General features: G+C 39.5%; 1 long non-coding RNA gene and 1 pseudogene across 2 annotated transcripts in view; both read left to right on the top strand.

Moving 5' to 3' along the window:
• Positions 1-25,460, top strand: part of LOC311603832 — a 54,300-nt gene that overhangs the window by 8,194 nt on the left and 20,646 nt on the right. The window lies entirely within an intron of this gene.
• LOC311604168 (tubulin alpha-1B chain-like) lies at positions 23,513-24,420 on the top strand (annotated as a pseudogene). The gene has a single exon. The product of its transcript is annotated as a tubulin alpha-1B chain-like (transcript).

A 25,460-nucleotide genomic window follows, 5' to 3' on the forward strand; every position in this document is an offset into this window, starting at 1 on the left:
AAGGTAAAAATGGAGTAAAAAATTCTCCTTTCAAGACCATGTTTTTATTTGGGAGAATGTGGTCTTTGGACTTCGAGTTAGGAAAACAGTGGAATGTTATAAGTACAACTTAATGAGTTATATCATTAGGAGCATGGAAGACAACAGGCTGAGGGTGATTTGAACTGGGGTGGCCTGGCTCAAGATGTTTCTGAGGAGAATATTAGTATGTTGTCTAGAGACCATTCTTGTGATATTTTGGCAAAGAATGTGGTTGTTTTCTGCCCTTGTTAAAAAAATCTGCCTGAGGCTAAATTGATTTATGGATTAACAGCTTTTGCAGAAGGCATTTTAAAACAGCCTTCTATGTTGTGTGGTAGTTAGTGTTGAGTCTTATGAAGATCTGGAATGATGTTGAGGAAGTTGAGCAAGGAAAAGTACAAAATGTACAGTTGAATGAAGTGGAACTGACCTGTTCAAGGAGACAAACAACTTCCAACATAAAAATGAATTAGCATTTTAGGGACAGGTGTGGTGGCACATATCTTTAGTCCCAGCACTCTGGAGGCAGACGCTAACGTATATTTAAGTTCAAGGCCAGCCAAACTTAGCCAGTGAAGGACACCATTGAAAACAGAAAGCTTGTGAAGATGTTTTTTGAATTAGGTGGCCATATTCCAGACCCAGCAAGAAGCAGAACTTGGCAGCTTTGGCCATGTGGCTCTGGCTTTAGAGTCAAGGAAAGAAGAAAGTTATGGAATCTCCCTCTGAGACTAAGGAGAGCTGCTGAGGCTGGGCATGTGTCAGGGATGCCCCTGCATGGAGGACTAGAGAGGCCACGGTGTGAAGCTGTGAAGGTGAAGCCTGGATTGCCTTGGAGACCCCAAGATGTTGGAGATACCAGAGTCATGGGATAGGAGAAGAGAGCTGCTAACAGCGAGTGGAACTAGTGACAGACAGACAGACAGACAGACAGACAGACAGACAGACAGACACACACACACACACACACACACACACACAGAGAGAGAGAGAGAGAGAGAGAGGAGATAGATAGATAGATAGATAGATAGATAGATAGATAGATAGAGAGAGAGAGAGAGAGAGAGAGAGAGAGAGGTGTTGCAGTCAGCAAAGCTAAAAGGAGTTGAAGATCTGAAGAGTACTTGATATCAGACATAGAGATGTGGAGTTTGGAATTTGTCTAGCTGGCTTTCTGCCTTGTTTTGGTTCAATGTTTCCTCATTGTGCTCCTTTTTCTCCCTTTTGTAACAATAGTGTGTATCCTGTGCCATTCTATGTTGGAAGTATGTGATCTGCCTTTTCATTTTGATTAAAGGGGATTACAGTTAGAAGATTGCATGAATCTCATAAGAGATGTTGAACTTTGGGCTTTTAAACAATTTTGAGACTCTGATGGACTATGAGGACTTTTGGTAAATGCATTTTAAATTATGATATGGCTGCAAGCCTATTTGGGGCTAGTAAGTAGAATGGGGTAGTGGAAACTGCTAACCTGCATTTCTGGTTCACTCAGGTAATTAAGTCTTATTCCTTCTCAAGTCTCTGATGGGGTTGAAGACCAGATAGTTTAATCTTACAATTAACATTAGTTGGTTAGTGGTTAAGATGTTTTTAGACCTAGATAGATGTTTTAAGTTAATAGAGATGAGATATGATTGATATTGATTTTCATTCAGAATTTTAGACTCAATAAGATAGGGAAGATATTTACTTCAAGTTTGCCAAGTACATATAGCCAAATCCCTAGGAATGTAACATTTATATAATGTTCTGATTATATTGTGGGTCTTTCTGCTGTATGTAGCTTATTTTATTTGAGTGTAATAGTATAAATGTATATGTTAAAAAAGAAACATATTTTACAAATGGAAAAAAAGAAGACCTTCATAGGCACATAGGAAGTGGCATTATCAGGAGGTGTGACCTTATTGGAGTAGGTGGGGCTTTGTTGGAGGAAGTACATCACTAGGGGGAAGGCTTTGAAGTCTTAGAAGCTCAAACCAGGCTTGGCATCTCATAGTTCACTTCCTGCTGCCTGCTGATATAGATACAGAGTTCCTGGCTCCTTCTCCAGCACCCTATTTACCTGCATACCACATGCTTCCCGCCATGTTCATAATAGGCTAAACCTCAGAACTATAAGCCAGCTCCAATTACATGTTTTCCTTTATAAAAGTTGCTGTGGCCATGGTGTCTCTTCACAGCAGTGAAACCGTAACTAACACAGGTATATATTGCTGGGCCAGCCATTGTTATGGGAGGAGAAAATAAGGGGGTGGGTGGAGACTGGGTAGAGAGGAAGGAGGGTCATTCAGAAGGAGAGGAAGGAAATATACCAAACACACTAAGGATGTTTGAAAAAGCCATAGGGAAACATACTTATAAACTTACTTAAAAATACATATGCATTATATATAAATCTATTATATACATACACAGAGAGAGAGGAAGGGGGGGGGGAGAGAGAGAGAGAGAGAGAGAGAGAGAGAGAGAGAGAGAGAGAGACAGAGACAGAGACAGAGACAGAGACACAGAGAGAGAGGAAGGGAGAGAGAGAGAGAGAGAGAGAGAGAGAGACAGAGACAGAGACAGAGACAGAGACAGAGACAGAGACACAGAGACAGAGACAAAGACAGAGAGACAGAGAGAGACAGAGAGAGAGAGAGGCAGAGAGACAGAGAGTTCTATGTGATAGTTAATAGTATAGAATCCAGTCAGGGAGATAGTCCTGAAGGCAACAACCTTCACCTATAAAACTTGGAAATTATTATGAAAAAGCTATTCTTATGGCATTGTCTTTACACAGACATTTAAAAGAACTGAACAAAAATTTGACAAACAGCAACATTTAGATGGCTCGGCCATAAAAATTACACATATACTAACATATGTATGTACACGTGAGCACATTTTAAGGAGATAGTAAAAATAGTGTTTTAAAGACTTTCAATGTAATTCATCACATATACCATCACTATAATGCCATGTGTTTTGTCTTAATCCATGCTGTGTGCATTAGTCCTTTTCAGTGAGTTCACACTATAAAGAAGCTTTTAGTGGCAGGACAGGCTAGAGAGAGGATAAGAAAAACATGGACATTGTAGTTGAAATATCTCTATAAATTCAAAACAAACAGGTCAGAATTAGCTACAGATGGATACCACTTTACAGTACAGTGTGTTCCCATTTTATTGAGGTCCTCAGAAGCTCATTGCACCATTCAGTAAGGTTTTTGTGAGCTACTAACAGTACTTCAGGGGTTTTACAAATCATTCCTTTTAATTTTTTAATGGAGACTTCATATTCTTCAGTAAAATAAAGAGCAGGTTTTTCATAGATCCAAATACCTTTGCATGTAGTTCGTCCATCCAAGTGTGGGAGACAAGTGGTGGCTCTTTGGAGAAGCTAATGTCCTAACCTTGGGAACTGCGCCATGCTACATTTTACAGTTGAAGGGACATTGGAAATGTGCTGAAGATTGTGATATGGATAAAATTATCCTGGGTTGTTCAGATGGGACTAAGGAAATCCAAGGATCAGAGAGGGAGGAAGAGGGTCAGAGTCACAGAAAACACAGTGACATTGGAAGCAATGAATGGGAGTCAGGGATGGTGGAAGCAATGATACAGTGGGAGACTTTGCACTGTTGCCATGAACATGGAAGACGGAAACCACAAAGCAAGGAATGCAGGAATTACTGGCGGAAAAGAAGAAAATTCAAATCTTCAGAGGAAATATAGCCCAGCCAACACCTTAATTTCAACTCACTGAAGTAAACTTTGAGATTCTGATCTCTAGAACAGATGTTGTTTTAAGGGACGGCATGTGTTTCAGCAGTCACAACAGACTAATAGATGAACCAAACAGATGCCCAGACCAGTTCTGTTTTAAAATAAGTGGATGATACCAGCTGGATAGATGCCATGCTTCTGAGTGCTTGTTACTCTCTGTATACTGTTATGGTTTCTCTACTACACCTGTGCCGTCTCAGCTTTGGAAACCTTTAAACGTCTCATGTTTGCTTGCCTTTACTCAGATTAACTTTTAAAATTAAAAGAAAAAAAACTATAGTCATGCTATTAGTACAAAGTTCAAGTCCATTCAAAGAGCCATTTCAATTATGGTTATCTGTGGAACTCTTAACTGAAATTAACAAAGTGAAACCAAGTTTGAAAATAAATGGTGACTTCTAATATTTTTAGGGTTTCCCAACTTTTGGTTCTGGAGTCATTCATTTTTCATAATATTCCAGGAAGATTAGTAAAACATGCATTGTGCCCTCCCCTCCTCTTCCTTTCCCCCATCCCTTTCTTTTCTTTCTTTCTTCACTTCCTTTTTAAGTTTTCCTTTTAAATGTTGAAACTGAGATATCAATCTGAAAGTGTGTTGAAATCGATCAGGAGGACGTGTTAACTTTTTGTCAGTCCACACCTGATATTCCGTGTTTGGATTATGTCTTATGTGGTTAGCATAAGTTCTATTATATTCTAAGCCACGTGATAGGCCTACTTTGGGATACCTTCTTCCATTCAAAGAGATGAAATTATTCTGCTGTGTGAAACTATGCTGATGTTGCCAGTGACACAATGAACTGGTTAAACAGTATGCCCTTAAGGAAGTTCGGAAAACTCTGGGTTAGATATGGAGGTCTTGAAGACAGGTCTGGAGTCTTGCCTTAAAAGATAATGTTTGTGTAAAGTTGGCTGAAAGTTAAATTATGGTCAAGGTGGTTTTTTTTTTTAAATGATTTGAAAAGGCATGGTCCTATGACTCTGCTGTTGTCAACTCTATGATAAAAACTAAAGTCTTCCCACCAGCAATGAAGGAGTGTTCCTCTCTCCCCACATCCTCGCCAGCATGTGGTGTCGCTTGAATTTTTGATCTTAGCCATTCTGATGGGTGTAAGATGGAATCTCAGCGTTGTTTTGATTTGCATTTCCCTGATGATTAAGGAGGTTGAGCATTTCTTTAAGTGTTTCTCAGCCATTTGATATTCCTCTGTTGAGAATTCTCTGTTTAGTTCCATGCCCCATTTCTCGATTGGGTTATTTGGTTTGGTGGTATTTAATTTCTTGAGTTCTTTATATATTTTGGATATTAGACCTTTGTCAGATGTGGGGTTAGTGAAGATCTTTTCCCAGTCTGTAGACTGTCGCTTTGTACTCTTTACGGTGTCATCTGCCTTACAGAAGCTTTTCAGCCTCATGAGGTCCCATTTATTAATTGTTGACATTAATGCCTGGGCTGTTGGTGTTCTGTTCAGGAAGTTGTCTCCTGTGCCAATATGTTCCAGGCTCTTCCCCACTTTTTCTTCTAAGTGATTTAGTGTCTCTGGTTTTATGTTGAGGTCTTTAATCCACTTAGATTTGAGTTTTGTACAAGGTGACAGATAGGGGTCCAGGTGCATTTTTTTACACATAGACATTGGAAATCTATCTGGTGCTATCTCAGAAAAATGGGAATAGGGCTTCCTCAGGACCCAGCTATTCCACTCCTTGGAATATACCCAGAAGATGCTCCAGCACACAGCAAGAAAATTTGCTCAACCATGTTCATAGCAGCCCTATTCATAATAGCCAGAACATGGAAACAGCCTAAGTGTCCCTCAGTAGAAGAATGGATAAAGAAACTGTGGTACATATACACTATGGAATACTATTCAGCTATTAAAAACAAGGAATTCCCAAAATTTGTGGATAAATGGATTGAGCTAGAAATGATCATAATGAGTGAGTTAACTCAGAAGCAGAAAGACTCAAATGGTATATACTCACTTATATCTGCATATTAGCCCAACGGGCATGTCCCACGAAAGCCTTCACTTACCAGGAAACAGAGACAGAGGAGAGGACATTCTAGTGGGACTCTAGATGTGAGATTCATGAGAGAAAGGCAAAGTAGAAGGACCCAGAGGGTCCTAGGAGCCTACAAGTAGAACATTATGATAGGCAGATTTGGGCACAGGGGTCCCACTCAAACTAGGCACCAGACAAGGACAATACAGGCGGTAAACCTTAAACCCCTACCCAGATCTAGACAATGGACAGAACACTCTCCACAGTAAAGTGGAGAGTGGGATATTACGTTCTCACACACTCTGGTGCCACACCTCTGACCATGTCCCCTGGATGGGGAGACCTGATGGCACTCAGAGGAAGGACAGCAGGTTACCAAGAAGAGACTTGATACCCTATGATCATATAGAGGGGGAGGTAATCCCCCTCAGGAACTGTCATAGGGGAGGGGAATAAGGGGAAAATGGGAGGGAGGGAAGAATGGGAGGATACAAGGGACGGGATAACCATTGAGATGTAACAAGAATAAATTAATAAAAAAAAAAAAAAAAAAAAAAACTAAAGTCTTTTGCTAGGAATGGTGGCAAATACTTGCAATTCTAGTACATTCAGCTTTTTCTTAACCATCATCACAATCATCGCCATCACATTTTGTTTATGATGTTTGTTTGAGCATTGCCAGCTCTAGCATTTGGGAGAAAGGTCAGGGAAGTGCTGGAAAGTTGGCAGGCTGACCAATGCGGCTACCATCCTAGGCCCAGATCCAGGATTTTGAATTGGCCCACCTCAGCACCTACCCCTTTAGTGAACTTCTGGAATGTGTGAAGGGGCTAGTGTAGGTGTGAGGTTTTAAAAAAGATTTATTTATTTATTTATTTATTTATTTATTTATTTATTTATTACAATATTCTGCCTGCCTATATGGCTGTACATCAGAAGAAGGCATCAGATCTTATTATAGATGGTTGTGAGCCACCATGTGGTTTCTGGGAATCGAACTCTGGACCTCTGGAAGAGCACACTAGGGCTGGAGAGCCATCTCTCCAGCCCTAGTGTGATGTTTTTTGAACTGCTTTATTGAGTTATTATATCTACCATCCTTCCAACCCTTATTCCACCCTAATCCCTTCCAACCCCCCAACTAGGTAGGAGATAAAGAAGGTTAGAGGGGCAAGGGGGTGTAGACCTCTTTAGATTACTTCCTGCTGAGTAGGGGTGTTGCATTCCCTGGGGCAGGTCCATTCTTTGCTGTCATAATATCTCCAACCTGCAATCTAGCAATAACAAACGTAGCAGCAGGAATCAGTAGGAGTCGGAAGCAGCAGCAGCAGCTACAGGCCCTCTTGGGGCTCTCCCATTTTTACCCTCTCAAAAGTCCTCAGCATTCCAAACGTAAACTATCTGCAGCTGAAAAAAAATTACTCTCCTCCTAGAGCACGAGGCAATCGTGTTTAGCAGCTGTGGATAATTTGAAGTAGCCTCATAACCCGCACCTGGGATTAAAACAAAAACATATTCATATTACATAACTGGGCTTTTAAAGAAACCAAAATTCTCACTACAGGCTAGCCCTATAGATCTAAAGCTACAGAGTCTCCATGACAGGGGCAACAACAGGATATCTGAGAGGAGTCCCAGTGAGGACCCACTACTGATAGTATAGCAGAAGCCAGAGGCCTTGAACCATACCAATGATTCATTGCAATGAATATTTGCAAATAAAGATTTTTGGACAAAAGGGTATACTATGCAACGCACCATGACACATTGCAGCTTTCACAGCAAGACTTTTAAATTTTTATTATTTTTTTTAAAAAATTTATTTTGGGGGGATGTTGCAAGGGTGGTGGGTGGATATAAAGGGGTGGGGAGATGGGTGTGATTGCTGTGCGTGATGTAAAATTCACAAAGAAACAATAAAAAGTTTTTAAAAAAGAGTGTTCCCTTCCTTGATAACCCAGAAAATCTGTACACTTCTTATGGTACTCAAATCTCACTGTCCTAAGGTTTTTAGGTCATTGGAAGTTTCTGGGCTCTTGCAGCTATTAAAACTAATCTACAGTGTAGCACCCACGCTGTCTGTTCATATAATAGTTTCTTGTTTGTTTGCCTTAACATTTACAAAGAATTTAAAATTTCATAATATTTTAGCCTTAAGTGCTTCAGGATGGACCTCTAACAGATAAAGACTTATAAAAGGACACCATAAATTAGCAAGTACCATTTAACATTTTGTGTTATCCACAGCATATTCAATTTCTCAGACATGAGCTTGACTTACCGTATCATTCTAGCTCCAATATGGAGCTTTTAGGGGAACACTACACTTTACTATTAGGATCCTTTAATGTTGTAATTACTATAGTCATAGAGTTTGCAGACTCTCTGATGACCTGTTTTATATAACACAACAAAGACAATTTTTAAAACAAGAGTAGGACACACAAGCCTACCTCTCTCTTCCTATAACACATACTAGACACTAAGGACCTTCTTCAAGTTTTGGATCTGGAAGCTTTATCTATTTAGGCCATTAAAAATGACAGAGAAACAGCTCAATGTATAAGGAGATGATCTGCTGAGAGCTAATCAGAGTCATGTAAGAACTATATTAATTCTTTCTCAAGGCCTAATTACTTTGAACTAGGTTTCACCTTTTAAAGCTTCTATCTCACCTTCATCAAACTGAAGACCAAGATTTGGGGTACAAACCATTTCTAAACTATAGCAGTGAGGAATAAGATTTCAGCCTTGCATTTATTAAATAATACACTAGTCAGCATCTCATCCTTTTGGGGGGAAATATTCATTTTACACATCAGCGGTCCCGGAAAGATAACCACGCATCAATTGCTGATATAATATCCTCCTATGAGGTAGGGGCATGATTCTCCTAATGGTTCTATGTCTTGAGGGACACACATCACAGGGTAATGATTAAACCTCCTGAATTTTTTTGAGACAGAGTCTATGTAGCCTTAGCTGCCCTGGACTTGCTTTGTAGACCAGGCTGACCTCACAGCAATCCGCCCGCCTCTGCCGCCTGAGTGCTGGGATTAAAGGTGTGCACCACTACACCTGGCACTAAACCTACTGAATTTCAAATGAAACAACTTTAACAAAGCTGGAATGTATTTTCCACTTTCAGTGTTTCTGTGAGGAATGACCTTAATTAGTCTAACATTCTTGATGCCTCTTAATCCTCTACTTAACTGTGCCCCAGAGAAAGCACAGCAACTTGCCTGGTAGGTAAAGTTTACAAGACTTAACTATAACTGATTAATTGCTTTCTTCTTTTTGAAGAAGACAATTAGGGGGAACATCTTTTCTATAATAGAAAAAAATTTCTGGACAGATGTCCATCACAGCCAAATTCTGCCTATGACAGAATGGGTAAGTCTTTCTAATTCTGAAGATCACTTTGTAGTTCCGTTTGGCTTTCATTGTAACTATGGATCCTGATATGATCTTTCTCAGAAAAGGCTTAACATGTTGGTTTATGTATGCTTTATTCCTATTTGTATTTCTTATTTGTTCTAGAACCCAAATAGAGATAAAGGGTACCACTTGGGAGTGGTTCTCCCATCAAAGAAAGAAATATAGGTCTTTTTTAAAATCATGCTATTGTATTTGTTAATATTTTACATAGAATTTTGGACCTCATTTTCTGAAAAAGGACAAATTTTAGGGCTTTAGTGTTTTATTCACATTTTCACCAACTTAATACTAGGTTTATAAAAAGAATTAAAATGTTTCCTTTTCTCTATGTTCTGGAGAATTTAAATAATATTGGAACTATCAGGAGATTCTATTTGCTTAAAGATTACTTTTTTTCTGTTTTAAAAATTAATTAATTAATTCACTTTACATCCCAATTGTAGTCCCCTCTGTCCTTTGAAGATTACTCTTTTACTTCAAGGGTTTTTTGGTTTTTGTTTTTTGTTTTTGTTCGCATATAGCTGAGGAAAATAAACACTCATGAGTCTTTAAGTCTCTCTGTGGTTATTTCAGTGGTTCTCGACCTGTTTAATCTTGTGACCATTTTACATGGTTCCTCATGTTGTGGTGAACCCCAACCATAAAATTATTTTCTTTGCTACTTCATAACTGTAATTTTGCTACTGTTATGAACCATAATGTAAACATTTTTGGAGACAAAAGTTTGCCAAAGGGGTCACAACCCATAGGTTGAGAACCTCTGGGTTATTTCATTGTCATTTCCAAGTTTTGTGCTTTCATGTCTCATTTATCTACTTGATCAGATGATCCAGTTGTCTATGCTTATGAATTTTAAGTTCAATTCAGTAGAACAGATGCTTGTATTTAGATATTACTACTATAAACATCTCTTAAAATTATTGAATGCTTATTTTTTCTGCCATTGTTAGGACTCTTTCTAATTGACTCTTATGAACTATGAATTTTCTTCTGATTTTTCTTTGCTTAATCTCAGAACTCTGATGTAACCATGAATAAACATTTGTTTGGTAGGCAAGCAGAATTTTCTAGTTTAGTGATTATCGTCCTATGAACAAAACAACTGAGGAATCGGTTCTTTGTTTAAGTATCTTTTCAGAAAGTTCTCTCTCTCTCTCTCTCTCTCTCTCTCTCTCTCTCTCTCTCTCTCTCTCTCTCTCTCTCTCTCTCTCTCTAACACACACACACACACACACACACACACACACACACACACACACACACACACACCACACATTTTCATTGGCTGGCATGGAGCTTACTATGTAGATCAAGCTGACCTTGAATTTACATAAATCGGCCTGCTTCTGCTTCCAGAGTGCTGGGATTAAATGTATGTTCCACTCAGTCTTCAAAAGTTCCTTTAACAGTAAAGTTGGTCCCAATTTTCTGTCCTTCCTAGTGAAGGGTTATATTTTGTTCACCACTGATATCAAGTCTGGTCGTATAGCTTACTTTGACAATGGAATATTGAAATATGGTTTATTGTGGGATTTCATCATTGTGGGAGTTGTGAGGTTCTTTTGCTCTCCCAGCAAATCATCATGTTCCAGATTGGGGTTCTTTGTCCTGGGTTCCAAAGGAAGACATGAAGGGATGGTGTAACCAACCAGTGACTGTGTGATGTAGCAAGAAGTACATCTTCAGTGTTGTAAACTAATGAGATTTGGGGATTGTTTGTTAATGCAGCAAATACTAGCAAAGTTATGTGCCACTTTTTAATGAACTTTCATATGAATTGTCTTTTATACTATATCACATTTATATATAGAACAAAGTATATTTCCTAAATATGATATGAAATATTTTGAACATAAACATGCAACTACATTGGATGGAACTCAAAATAATAGCTTTTAATCTTTAAATTATTATGAAAATGTATGGTTGAATCCTTATCTTAATTTTAATATTTATGCATTTGTTTATTTGTTTTTATGTGTTTTGTCTGTATGAATATCTGTGTACCACATGCATGCCTGCTGCCTGAAGAGGCTAGACGTAATGTCAGCTTCCCTTGGATTGGAGTCACAGATGGTTGTGAGTCACCATGTGGGTGCTGGGCATCAAACCCAGATCTTCTAGAAAAGTAGCCAGTGCTCTTAACTACTAAGCCATCTCTTTGGCTCCCAAAACCAAGCCATTTTTAAATGTTTATCTGTTTTAATTTAATTTTTTTCTTTTTAAAAATTTATTATAATTTATTCACATTACATCCCACTTGTATCTTCCTGTTCCCACCCTCCCTTTAGTCCCCTCCCATAGACCTCTGGGAGAAGGAGACTTCCTCCTCCCTCTGACCATAGCCTATCAGGTCTCATCAGGATATCCTGCTTCCCACTCCTCTGTGTGCCCCGGAGCTTCCCTGCCAAGGGGCAGTAATTGAATCACAGGCACTAGAGTTCATGTCAGAGGCAATCTCCACTGCCCCCTACAGCCATGGAGGATGAACTACCCATTGGCTATATCTGCATGCATTGTCCTTGGTTGGTGCATCAGTTTGTGCAGGACCTCCTGGGTTCAGATCTGCTGCCCTTGATGGCGCTCCCTGTGGCACTCCTAAACCCTGTGGGTCCTTCTGTTCCCATAGTCTTCCATACCACTCTCAGCACTCCACTTGGAGTCCAACAATGAGTCCCAGCATCTGTCCCAATCCCCAGCTGGGTGGAGTCCCTCAGAGGACACCTATGTGAGTGTATTCCATGAATGTCTTTTTTGGGCCTGTGTTACCTCACTCAGGTCCATTTGCCTGCAAATTTCAAGATTTCCTGGTTTTTAATAGCTGAGTAGTATTCCATTGTGTAAATGTGCCACCATTTTATTTTAATTTTTGTATGTGTGCATGTTTTGTGTGTATGTATGCCTGTACACCATGTGCTTGCCTAGCCCAATGAGGCCAGAAGAGATGTCAGATCCCTCAGTACTGAAGTAAGAGTGGTTGTGACTTATCATCTTGATGTTGCCAACCAAATCTGGGTCCTCTGCAAGAGCTGCAAAGGTTCTTAACCACTGAGCCATCCCTCCAGCCGCAGTTTTGCTTTTATGGTACATTTCTGGCCATAGTTAGGATTTCCTTGATACTGAGATCTTGGTAAGAAAAGTTTCCTTATTTCAATCCTGTTATATTAACCCAGGGACACAGCTCAAGAACAACTAGAAATCACTTATAATCAAATGACATCACGTACCTTTACAAATGGAGTTTCCCATGACTGTCAGAAATGCAAACAGGATGAAATCTGAATATAATTAAAATTGCTCTGAGTATAGAAAAGAAAGTATTCTATCATTTTATTGAAATTATAATCTAGAATAGTGGTTCTCAACTTTCCTAATGCTGTGACCTTTTAATACAGCTCCTTATGTTGTGGTGGTCCCATCCATAAAAGTTATCTTTGTAAATATTTGTTTTCCTATGGTTTTAGGATTGTTTGACTTCTCAGGGGTCATGGCCCACAGGTTGAGAACCACTGGTTTAGAAGTTAGTTAATACTTAAAGGTTTCAAAGTGAACCTCATACTTTCATAGCACATATATTTAAAAATTATTTATTTATTATTTTATGTGTGCATAAAGGGGGCACATGTGCCATGATGCGCATGCGTGTGTGTGTGTGTGTAGGCCAAAGAACAACTTGATCAATTTGATTTTTGCCTTCCACCTTTATATGGGTTCCAGGATTGAACTCGGGTCACCAGGCTTGCACAGTAAACAGTTTTATCCACAGAGCCATCTCTGTGGCCCTCACATCACATGATTGTTTTAAGATTATGTCTCATAGACAGACCTAAGAAAGATATAACAGGTGCTAAAAATACTTGAAAATAGAATTTTGTTTTGTTTGTTTGTTTGTTACTACCATATACAACAAAGTTGTTTTATGTGAAAAAATTGGGACAAATGAAAACTTGGTTAATTTTCTGACTTTATTCTTAGAAATCCAAATTCTCTCTGTGGTAGTACAAATATGAGTTTTAGTAGGCTAATCTCTGAGGAATCAGATATGCCTAGAGAAAATAATCTAGAGAGAAACTGAAGCCGAAGACCATATGATTCGCATTATTAGTACTTTCCATGTAATAATTCTACACATTGTTATCATTAGCAACACTATTTCAATCACGGATATCAGCGAGTTCAGAAGAAATCATTTCTGAATTGTCTCTATTAGACTGTGATCAAGAGGAAAAAGTACAAGCCCAGGTTTTCCTTTAGTGTTGCTTCTGACGTTTTAAAATAGACTCATTTTCTGTGGTTTCATGTGACCTGCTACATGTGTCACTGGATGGCAGGGAGGCCTGTCTCTCATTAGCACTTCCGCTAGTACTTGAGAAAAATATCCTGTAAGGAAAAAAATAAAAGACTTCAACCATCCCTCCCTGAATTTAAAAGCATTTGACTTTTTTCTTGAGAATTTTGGGGAACACCATCTCTAATTTTAGCTGCATACTCCCCACAGATGATAAAACGAACGCTCTATCTGACTCGAAACATGTTTCTCTTTGATCCTAAAAATGGTTTTTGATTAAAAAATTGGCTCTCCATTATGTTAAGGGTGAGATAGGATTTAGCTGTGTGGGGGGGAAGGAGACAGATCTATAAAAGACAGAACAAAAGAATATGTTTGAGATAAATCTGTTCCTTTACAGAATTGTATTTTGCTTTTGGAAAACATTTATTAATTGCGTGTAATACCAGAGTTGATCAGCCCCTGCTGTGTGTGTGTTTTGGGAATAGCATGCTGGGATCCATTGGTTATTTTTATTCACCTTTTCATTTTACATCCCCTGGTTTTTTTTTTTAATCAAAATTTCGATCATTGGATTTTACTAATAAAGACTCTGGAGCCAGATGGTGGGGGTGAGAACATGATAGCTCAGAAAGGCAGAGAAAGCACCCAGCTGACCTTACTCCTCAGCCGACATCGAAAAAGAAGGAAAAGCTCTTTCTCCACACTGTCTCAAAACCCCTCCCTTCTACTTCCTGCACATCTCTCTATCCATTCGCCTCTTTTGCTATCATTTTTTTTCTATGTTCGTGTCCGGTCAACTGGTTGCTCTTGACCTATGGTTGACTTTATTTAATCCTGTTTACAATATTCAACCAGAAAGCTCTTGGATTAAAGGTGTGTGCTAGGACTGAGCCACACCACAACTAGAAACAGTTTTTTTTTCCAGTAGACAACACAATCTTGGGGGTTCACAGTATGATCAAATATCCTGTAACATTTTCTTTTTTTTAAAATCTAAATAAAAAGGAAAGATTTTTAACTCTAACACAGTAAGGATATTTACAATAATGAAGCTATTTCTGCCATGCTTTAAGATCTGTAAAATTCGTGTCACTCTCCTATGAACTCAGCAATTTGAATATTCTGAACAACTTGTAGTCTGGAACTGATCTTTGGGTGGTGTTTGTCAGCTCAGTGCCAGTCCTTGTTAGATAGAACACAGCAGTCCACCCAAAGATGTTGTCCAGTGTTCGTGCAGAACCTGGTGGCAGAGGAGGCATGGGGCAGTTTTCTCCAGTGGTTATTGGTACCACAGTCCAGATGGATTTGTCCTTACAAGGGCCCCATCATCTTGGAGACTTCAAACGTTACTTTTAGGAATGGTCATGGTTTGTTGTAGAAAATGTAAACATTTTAAATGCCATAAGATCTCTGAAATCTTTGAGGACCACAATCTATTAAGTACATCTGAGGTACACAAAGTTTGTTCCTCGTCACCTGCTTCAGACTCAAACCTGAAAATATGTACAGGAAGTTAGATGAAGGTTATTTCTACAATTAGTTAGTACTCTGTATGGCTACTTATATTATGACAGAAAGTTTATGTATACATAGTAATTATACTTTTTTTTAGATAATATTTATTCCTTAAGAAGTTTTAAAGAGTCAAATGAAAACCAAAGGATTATAAGATTAGTGGCAATAGAGCAGTGCCCTATTTTTTTTTGTTTTCCTCTGTCCCATACCAGGTGACTCTTCTGACATGAGATAGAGATTTTGGATTTTCCTTTAACAAGCATACCTGAGTTTAGAAAAGAAGAGCGCCACACTCCAACCCCAAAGCCAGCTTTAATTTTTAATTGAATTGGGATCACATAAAGACCATTTGCCACTTATGTCTGTAGAGGGCAGCAGAGATGAGCTGGAGGTAGGCAATACCACTCGGCCAAGTCACCATTTTTCTTGGGACACATCCTCTTGATTATCTGTACTTTTTCTTGAGATGTTTCACTTGTCCAGTGCTCTCTGGATTCCTTAGTTGCATGCTTTTATTCTCCTGGAAAGATAAAAGCAAAACCCTGCTCCAACCCTTAACTCTGGGAGGTTCCTTTTTTGGCAGACTGTATCTTCCCTAGGGCAAAATGTTTTTTGGCAACAGAAAAAGTATTATTTTTCAACTGAAATGTAAAAATTTCATTTTTGAAACTAAATATACCTTAGTATGTATGAATAAATATACCTATATTTCCATTTCTCTTTATATATACATTCAAGGTTTAAGTGTATTTATTTTTAGATCACAAAAGACATTCACTTAAAATTTCAGCATGCTTTGGCAGTTTAAATCCCTGTAATTCCTGCGTGCCTGCCTCTGCCTCCCAAGTGCTGGGATTAAAGGTATGAACTTGCGTCTGGGTATGGATTCATTAAAATAGTTATTCTCATAGGATTGTCCTGGTTTAATTTGGTTCTCCATTTCCTCTTATTTTTTTAGTGTTAGTGATAAACTTTCAAATTTTTAGAATGTGTAATCTATCATTCTTGCTGATTGATTCTGAACTTACTTCCTGGCCAATTTTAATATTCTAGTCTTAATTAAACATGATGCAAATTTGTCCACTACTTCATTATTTTCAGACGTTTTACCTATATGACCTGTACGAGCTACATAAAATTTGATGTCTTTGCTAAGTTTTGATAGGCTTTGCAATTTCCATTCTTGCCTCCCATAACCAGCTATCTTTGCCATTTATCTGCCAGTTAGTCATTTTCCATTTTGATGACCACATAGGTATACTATCGTACACATATCATGAATTGGAGAAGATAGAGATTTTCCTTTTGCTTTCCTAGTTGTTTGTCTTATACCTAATATTGATGCACTGGTTTTTTTTTTTTTTTTTTGTGGTTCCTTCCTCAGTATTGGCCATTACATCCCCCTCTCTATAGGCTGCCATTTTCCATTAGTTTTAGTTCCATCAGTGCCTGATGAACCATCACTAAACCATCCAAGGGTTGTGACCATTCCGTTGGCTCCTACAGTTCAGTAGGTGCCTCTTTTGGGGGAGGGATGAGTAGTTTAGGGATGGGGCTTCTAGGCAAATTAGTTATTTCCTCAGTTCAGAAAGGCACAGACACCTTTGATACCACATCCTGGACATGAGGGAATTCAGATAGGTACTAGATCCACTGTAATATTTTCCTTCCATGCCTAAGTCTGTGAAGGACTCTGCCACTGAACGATCTGATCCGCCATTGTAAGGGGTGCCTGGTACTCACAAAACCTGGTCTTTGTTCCTTTTCCCCATTGGAAATTAGCTGCCTTTCTAGAAACTATGTGTGTCTTTTTGGGTCTGGGTTACCTTACTCAGGATTATCTTTTCTAGTTCCATCCATTTGCTTGTAAATTTTATGATTTCTTTGTTTTTATTGGCTGAGTAGTATTCCATTGTATAAATGTACCATAGTTTCCCTATCCATTCTTCATTTGAGGGACATCTAGGTTGTCTCCAGATTCAGGCTGTTATGAATAAAGCTGCTATGAACATAGCTGACTAAGTGTCCTTGTTGTATGGAGGAACATCTTTTGGGTATGTATACCCAGGAGTCGTATAGCTGGGTCTTGAGGTAGAATTATTCCCAAATTTCTGAGAAAGCACCAGATTGATTTCCCAGAGTGGCTGGTTGTACAAGTTTGTACTCCCACCAGCAATGGAAGACTGTTCCCCTTTTCCCACATCCTTTCCAGCATGTGCTGTCACTTGAATTTTTTGATCTTAGTTATTCTGTTGGGTGCAAGATGGAATATCAGAATTGTTTTGATTTGCATTTTCCTTATGACTAGGGATGTTGAACATTTCTTTACATGTTTATTGGCCATTTGGCATACTTCTGTTGAGAATTATGTTTAGCTCTGTACCCAGTTTGTATTGGGTCATTTTGTTTGTTGGTGTTTAATGTAATTATATATATTATATTTATATATAATATATATGATATTAGTCCTTTGTTGGATGTAGGATTGGTGAAGATATTTTCCCAATCTATAGACTACTGTTTAGTTTTATTGACAGTGTTCTTGGCCTTACAGAAGCTTTTCAGTTTTATGAAGTCCCATGTATTAATTGTTAATCTTAGAGCTTGAGCTGTTGGTGTTCTGTTCAGGAAGTTGTCTCTTGTGCCAATGAGTTCAAGGTTCTACCTCACTTTATCTTATAATAGATTAGTGTATCTGGTGTTATGTTGAGGGCTTTGATCCACTTGGGCTTGAGTTTTGTTCAGGGTGATAAATATGAACCTATTTGCATTTTTCTATATGTAGACGTCCAGTTAGACCAGCATCATTTGTTGAAGATGCTGTATTTTTTCCCCCATCATATGGTTTTGGCTCCTTTGTCAAAAATCAAGGGTCCATAGGTGTGTAGGTTTATTTCTAGGTCTTCAATTTGATTCCACTGATCAACTAGTCTATTTCTATGCCAGTAATATGCAGTTTTTATTACTATTGCTCTGTAGTATAGATTGAAGTTAGGGATGGAGATACCTCCAGAGGTTCTTTTGCTGTATAGGATTGTTCTTTTTAGCTATTCTATTTTTTCCATATGAAGTTTAAAATTGTTATTTCAATGCCTGAAAAGAATTGTGTTGGTATTTTGGTGGGGATTGCATTGAGTCTGTAGATTGCTTTTGGTAAGATGGCCATTTTTAGTATGTCAATCCTAACAATCCATGAGCATGGGGCATCTTTCCATATCGTCTTCATTTGCTTGGGCAGAAGTCCTAAGGAAGAGCAATGAAAGACAGGTTTGGCAAGAAACTGAGGCAACATTAGTCATTCTGGAATCTAAGAATGGCTTAGGAGAGCCAACAGGACAGCAGTGTAGGGATCACATTTGCAGTGACTGGCTATCAGGCAGGGGAGACAAGGATATTATAGTCTTTCTTTCCGTTTGCCTTGGGGCTTCTATATAGAACTAAAATGTGTTTCAATATCCTGTTCTGTCATCTTAGTGGATGTCATGGTCCCAGAGTTATAACTCGGGAACTCTGCATCGAGGCTGCTCAGAGATACATTACCACTAGCAAAAAGTATATACTACTATCATTTCCATAGCAGGAGTCGAAGCTTTCAGAGGGACAGATGCAAGGTTCTAGTTTAGATAAACTTTACCTTCAAGAGTCTAAAGCGTGACTTGTGATGCTTCACATTCTGTGTTATGTAGTTGGAATGGTCCTCCTCCAGAAAGACAGGGAGAGGGAGGAGAGGGGTAAAGGAATTCAAATTTGATTGAGCATCCTGTTTTATTTGACATCTGAAAGTGGAGGAGAGGAAAGTAGAGGGGAGGAGAGAGGAGGGGGAGGAGAGGACAGGAGAGGAGAGGGGAGGGGAGGGGAGGACAGTGGAAGGCAGGGGAGGGGAAAGGGGAAGAGAGCAGAGGAGAGAATACTGATGCTATTTTTTGGGTTTCTTGGGAATCCTGACTAATACAATGCATGTTTGTTTCATTATCTCATTTGTTATGTAACAACTCTAAGATTTAGTGCTTATAGCTATTTGTTTTGCTCAGGAGATTACAAGTTGTTTAAAATTCCCTGGGAATGGTTTGCTTCTGCTTGATGTGATACATCTCAAATGTTCAACTGTGTGGGTCGGGTTTAAAAAGACACCTCTCTTTAAGCTGGCTTTCTCTCCCCTGTTTGTGGCTGCTTTTGTATGTTGAATGCCTTCCTCCTTCCTCCAGGTCCATATGTTGAAGCCATGGTCCCTGGCTTGTGGCACTACTGGGAAGTGGTATGATCCTTAGAAAGTATGGCATAGCAGAAGGATTTCAGGTTCTTGGGTGCTGCATGGCCTTAATGGGATATTGAAGTTCTGTCCTGCTGACTTTGCTGCTCCTTGCTCTGGTTATTGTATGGTAGGCAGCCTTCCCTGCCACATGCTTCCACCCTGGTGCGCTCGCTGCCTTGTGACCATTCACAAAGCAACAGGCTACACATACTGTGAACCTCTGAAACTGTGAGCCAAAGAAAGTCTCTCCTTTTTTTCAGTTACACCTGGTATTTTGTTATAGTTGTTGGAAGTCATTTTACACAATTGGCCAGTGAGTGTGACCTGAGCTGTTGGTGAGGAGCTGAGCATTGTTTCCTAGCATGTACCCCTTTTCACAGGTGCTGGGGTTTCCCCATACCATGGAGGTTATATTTTAAGAGCGAATGGTTCAAGAGTAAACACCAGACAGCTGCATCATCATGTCTGACCTTGCTTTAGAACTCACAGAGCATAATCTTTACCTCAAGCGCAAGTCCACCTGGATTTCTTTAATTTACAGGCAAAATACGTAGTGTTCAGGTAAGTATGGATTTCAGACAAGTAATAAGTGGGCTCATAAGGATTAAGACATCATCTGCAATATTTGAATCATGCTTATACTAACAAGCTTGGTGGGTAGGCTTCTTGAGTTTTATTTGCTGGATCTGTAGTGTAGTTTCCCTCTACCAAGAGGAGAAATGTTAAAATCATAATATAGTGAGAGTATGTAGAATGAGTGGATTATGCCTATATTCAGGAACAACTCTGCCAAGGCTTTCGATTTCACCCCACGTGTAAAATATGTCCAAGGTTAGGAACATCGAGTCTCATTCCTCTAGAAATCGATTTGAGGTTTAGAATCTCATCCTCTAAAAGAGGTTCAAGAGTAGGTGAAGGTCTGATGTACTGTTCTTTCAATACAACTTCCTTTTTTTTCATCTTTTTTTTATACTTTATTAATTTATTCTTGTTACATCTCAATGGTTATCCCATCCCTTGTATCCTCCCATTCTTCCCTCCCTCCCTCCCATTTTCCCCTTATTCCCCTCCCCTATGAATGTTCCTGAGGGGGATTACCTCCCCCTGTATATGTTCATAGGGTATCAAGTCTCTTCTTGGTAACCTTCTGTCCTTCCTCTGAGTGCCACCAGGTCTCCCCCTCCAGGGGACATGGTCAAAGGTGAGGCACCAGAGTATGTGAGAAAGTAATATCCCACTCTCCACTCTACTGTGGAGAGTGTTCTGTCCATTGGCTAGATCTGGGTAGGGGTTTAAGGTTTACCGCCTGTATTGTCCTTGGCTGGTGCCTTAGTTTGAGCGGGACCCCTGGGCCCAAATCTGCCTATCATAATGTTCTACTTGTAGGCTTCTAGGACCCTCTGGATCCTTCTACTTTGCCATTCTCCCATGCTTCTCTCATCTAGAGTCCCACTAGAATGTCCTCCCCTCTGTCTCGGTTTCCTGGTAAGTGAAGGCTTTCGTGGGACATGCCCCTTGGGCTAATATGCAGATATAAGTCTTTGAAGGCCCTTGGCAAGTAGAGACAAGCTTTGTGTCCCCTATACAAGCTGACATATTACAGTATGGTGAGTAGAAGACAGTAGCTTATAGACTCTTCCATTCCAAAGTAGAATGAATAACAGTGACTTTACCAGAACAGTTCTGAAATTCTGCCAGGTAAATGATAGGTTTTTGGCTAGGGGCTCAATCCAATGCCTGCAGGGTAGATTCCTAGGGCTCTTGACTGTGCTTAGGCTCTTGGTTCTTCCTGCCAAGGTGCCTTTCTTGTTTACAATGGTCTGTATTGGAACTGAATCATTTTCTACACTTGCTTTCCACCTGTAGTAGTTTAATAGTTCAAATATCTCTTTTCTTTTTGTTAAGTTTCTTGTTTTCCATCTCAGTTTCCATCATTCCTTTCAAAATACTGTGATATGTGTATATCAGATTGTCAATACAAAATTGGCATTCACACATCTCTCTGTAAGAACATCCCCACCTTGAGTACTAGGAGATATCAACCAGACTGAGCACTTAAGATGTTTAGGTGCTCTATTGTTTCACTATTGCTTCTTGACTTTGTCTTCTAGCTTATAAAATATTGTACAAAGCTTATCCTCTCTCACTTAACCTCTGATTTGCCTTTTATGTATGTTTCCTGGCCCACTGTTCCAAATCATCACCACCTAAGGGGCTTAAAACAAGCTGTTTAACAATTCTGGAGATGAATTTTCCAAAGTTAAGGCATTGATCAGACTTTGTTCCACTTGGTATAACAGACTCTAAGTCTTTATTTGCATTAAATGTGTGTACATTGTAGGTGCAGGTGTCCATGTGGTTTGTCCACCTCTGGACAGGTGCCTGAAGGCTGAAGGAGAACACTGGATATCTTCCTTTATCATTCTTAACCTAATTCCTTTGAGGCAGTGTCTCTTCCTGAGCCCAGAGCTGGCACTGTGTGGATAAGCTGACCAGGATAAAGCCCCATGAACCATCTGTCGCAGCTCCCTGCGGCACTGGGGTTACAGGTGCTCCACAAGCCTATTTCTGACTCACATAAAGGGATCCCAGATCAGGTCCTCAGCAGTGTGAGGCAAGCCCTGTTAGCCACTGAGCTGTATCAGCAGTCCCATCCTTTAGAGGAAATAGAGGAGACCATATGATATCTTTCCTTACTTCTCATATCACATCATCTTTGGTTTGTGGCCACGTCGTTCCAGTTGCTGTCTCTTCCGTCCTGTGCCTGTTCTCTTATGTAATAGCAGTGTAAACCCCGGCTTCACAAGTGAACCTTCATACAGTGGTGTTATTACCCTACCATCTACTTTCCAGTTTTTGATAATAGAGCTAACAATGTCCCTTAGAACACTTTTTATAATTCTTTTAGAGGTAGCTATCACGTTTGTCACCTATTCTCTGTGGCCATACTACACAGCATTTCTACAGATTTTCTGTACCTTTGGTTGCACTGAAATTTTAGGGATTATAAGGGGATTCTATAATTTTTAAATCAATAAATCTTTACTGTAATGTTTGTGTGTTTCTAATTAATTTGAGCTTAACAAGTTCAGCTAGAAGACCAGATAAGTGTTGTGTCTGTCTTCAAGTGTCATTGCTAGAGGTGCATAGTATGACTCTTGATTATTACTAATGGCATTAATTTGGAACATTTGGATAAGGCATTGCTCGGCTTCACAGTGGTTTAATTATTATCTATTTCTGTCAACTGATAAGCATTTTATCTGTAAAATAATTCAAACATCCCATTTTTAATCACAATTCTTGCTGGAGAAATTCCAACCATTGATGATTACCATGGTGATTGTAAACTAACTCCCTGACAGTTACCAGTAGGTTCCTGACATAGTGCTATGAGCAAGAGAGCCCCTTCTCCTTTGTCTCTTTGCTTATGTATTATGACGGATACATGGCATATGAGCCAGACTTTTCATTGCTGTGACAAAGTATCTGGCAGAGCAGACATAAGAGAGATAATTTATTTTGGCATATGTATTCAGAGGTAGAAGTCCACAGTTGGCTGACTTCATTGTTTCTGGGTCAGTGGTGAGGCAAAGAGTCATTGAAGGAGGGTATGGTGAAACAAAGTTGCTGCCTCCATGATGGGGAAGGGAACTGAAAGTAAGAGGGGGAGAGAGGAGGGAAGAAGAGAAAGAACAGGACAGGCATATCTTTAAAGGTATAACTTGAGCCGTACACTTCCTCCAGTCATACCTCACCTCCTAGGAACCCATTCAATATGAACTCATCAGTGGAGTGACTCATTGATGAGGTTAATGCTCAGGTGATCCAGTCACCTGAGGTGACTAGCTGTGGACCAAGCCTTTAGCATGTGATGTGGTTGTTGTTGTTTTGCTTTGTTTTCAAGTATACTTAACACCCAAAACAACATACAGAATCATTTTTGCTGGCTTAGAATTCCTGTAATTATATGCATAATAACCTCATTTGGTTAGGAGGGTCTCTTCAAGATGTTAAAGCTGGCTTCTACGTACTTCATGGTATTTTCTAACACACTGTAACTTTCTGATTTATCTATCTATCTATCTATCTATCTATCTATCTATCTATCTAATTTATCAATTATTTCATGGTTATCATATATTTTGATGCTGAGGCTCAAATTCAATGCTCATGTATGTGTGGTAAACTCTCCACCAATGGAGCAAGGTGGCTGACCAGTGCATGGGTCTTCAGGGCTTCATGGTTTTCCAAAACTTTGACTGGGAAACTGGCTCTGGCTTCACCTTCTTGCTAATGGAGCGGCTGTCTATTGATTATGGAAAGAAATCGAAGCTGGAATTCTCAATTTACCCTGCCCACTAGGTTTCCACCACTCTGGTTGAGCCCTACAATTCCATCCTCATCACCCCACTACCCTCAAGCACTCTGATTGTAGAAACCTTGACATTGAGCATCAGACTTACACTAACCTTAACCTTAACTACCTTATTAGCCAGGTTAAGTCATCCATCACTTCCTCCCTCAGATTTGATGGGGCCCTGAATGTTGACCTGACAGAATTCCAGAGCAACCTGGTGCCCTACCCTTGCATCCACTACCCTCTTGCCACATATGCCCCTATCATCTCTGTTGAGAAAGCCTACCATGAGCAGCTTTTTATAGCAGAGATCACCAATGCTTGCTTTGAGCCAGCCAACCAGATGGTGAAATGTGACCCTCACCATATAAATACATGGCTTGTTGCCTTCTGTACTGTGGTGATATGGTTCCCAAAGATTCAATACTGCTATTGCCACCATCAAGACAAAGTGTAGTACTCAGTTTGTGGACTGGTGCCCCACTGTCTTCAAGGTTTGGTATCAATTACCAGCCTCCCACTGTGGAGCTTGGTGGAGACCTGGCCAAAGTCCAGAGAGCTCTGTGCATGCTGCGCAACACCACAGCATTGCTGAGGTCTGGGCTTGCCCAGATCACAATTTTGATCTGATGTATGCCAAGTGTGCCTTTGTGGCCTGGTATGTGGGTGAGGTCATGGAGGAAGGCAAGTCCTCTGAAGCCTGTGTGACATGGCTGCCCTAAAGAAAGGTTATGATAAGTTTGGTGTGAATTCTGTTGAAGGATAGGGTGAGAAAGGAGAAAATACTAATCTGTTCTTTGAGCCCCTGTATCATGTCAAACTCCCAAGACTTCAGGTTCAATGTTAAGCTGACAGGCATTGATGTCATTAATTGTGTTGTTTTCATTATGTGATCATGTCTTCTTCATGTGTGCTTGTAAGGGTTTTTTTCCCATGATGTCTCAAAGTAAATGCTTTGAGATGTATCAAAGTAAAATTCACAACATTAATATGCATATACATTATATATAGATATTTTAGGTATTTTATCTATATAGCATTGCGGATATTTATCAAATTTAAACTCAGACTTCTAATTATAATGGCAATAAGTTTTTTTCTGTTCCCTCATATAGTATTTGATATTTTCTTCCTTCATAATAAGAGTTCTGTTTCTCATCAATAGGGGAGTATTAAACTCATTCGTTTAACTCTATTATATGTTTAGGATAACTCAGAAGTTGTTTCATTTAAACCACTGCCAAAAGCAAGTGTTCTGCAAAGTTAAAGGTTTTTTTTTTTGTTCTTGGGCAAGAAAGTTATCAGTTTTGCACATGGCAGAATTTTCTAACAGCTGGAAAAAAACATATTAAACAAAGAAATAAACAAGCCCTAATTTTAGTAACAGTATATATGTCCTGGCTGGACTTCTTCTAGTCCTGTTGTTTGTGGCATTTGAAGATTTGAAGCCAATTCCATAGATATGTTTCTGTTCAAGGCAAGCAGTGTTCTGTCAGCTGATTTGGAATCTTAAATTCTCCAAACACTACTCCACATTTTCTTATACTATGGATTTGTTTTTTTTTAAATTAATTTATTCATATTACATCTCAGTTGTTAGCCCATCCCTTGTATCTTCCCATTTCTCCCTTCCTCCCACTTCCCCCCTACTCCCCTCCCCTATGTCTGTGTCTGAGGGGGACCTCCTCCCCCTGTATATGCTCATAGGGTATCAAGTCTCTTCTTGGTGACCTATTATCCTTCCTCTGAGTGCCACCAGGCGTCTTCATACAAGGGACATGGTCAAATATGGGGTACCAGAGTTTG

Source organism: Acomys minous (assembly GCF_964271855.1).
Source record: "Acomys minous genome assembly, chromosome: 8".
Taxonomy (NCBI): domain Eukaryota; kingdom Metazoa; phylum Chordata; class Mammalia; order Rodentia; family Muridae; genus Acomys; species Acomys minous.